Here is a 1,053-nt window from a genome sequence, read left to right as displayed (position 1 = left end):
TATTGGTGTTAAGTAATCATTGTTCTTTCTTGTTATATTTCGCTAATTATACACTAAGTCGACAATTTAGATGATGAGAAAGAATTGTATCACTGTAACAGGAATGAGTCAGAAGTTGACTTTACTACAGTGGAACCCATGTATAACAGGAAGCCTGGGTGGGTTCCTGACCTCCCATAGTGGGCAGGGAGGTACATACTGTGTCATCTATCCCCTTATATCTGTCTTCCAATATGCTTTCTGTCTTTGTCTTGGAATGAGATTACTTGGTTTTGTCCTGGCCCTGGCTGGAGGGAAACAGTTGAATGCATAGTTATTGTTTTGGTGATCTCAAACTAAGTACATTGGTGGTATTGGAATCTGCATCTGATCCCTATTTGTTCACAGTTCCCCTTTCTCTTACTTTCTCTTTAATTGTAATTCTAGAACTTTTTACTATCCCATTTTCTTCCTTTTTATTGGCGCGGATATAACCTAAATGTGTTGCAAGCGGCGTAAAACCCTTAAAAACAAACATAAAAAAAAAAAACAGGAACCCAGTTACAACAGTAGGTGGGGTCTTCTGACTTCCCAAGGTGGCAGCAGCTTCTAATGGTGCTCACACTACTCTGTGAAGACGATCGATCCATCAGCAAATTCCTACCGCACTGTCGCAACCGAACGTTCAACTAGATGCTTGCGGTTTCGGGCTCGTTACCACAACGGGTACATATTGGACAGGTGGAAAGTCCCCACTGATGAAGTGATTTTGTCGTTAGGAAGGTTTCTCGACAACTTCTCTCCCAGTTTCAAGGAGTCATTGTCCCCACCCCCTCGAGGGATTGAGTTCATCCAAACTGACTTCCATCTCGTATATGCATCTTTGCCCGAAGTCAGGGAATCTACGTACAAGGGTTGCTGGGGACTTATTTTGGCTAAACGGGGGCACCGTCCATTATGCACTTGAGAGGGGTATCCCCATTCCCTCTCTCTTTGATCTTATTAAGCCAGTACTTTGTAATCGTCTCCCGCCAAACATGGGGGGCTGGATTGCTGCCATTATCGAGCCCCATT

The sequence above is a fragment of the Berghia stephanieae genome, chromosome 6, assembly GCF_034508935.2.
Source record: "Berghia stephanieae isolate SIO BIC M18660-M18661 chromosome 6, UCSD_Bste_1.3, whole genome shotgun sequence".
Lineage (NCBI taxonomy): Eukaryota > Metazoa > Mollusca > Gastropoda > Nudibranchia > Aeolidiidae > Berghia > Berghia stephanieae.
The sequence above is the reverse complement of the archived record's forward strand: the minus strand, read 5'-3'. Positions refer to the sequence as shown.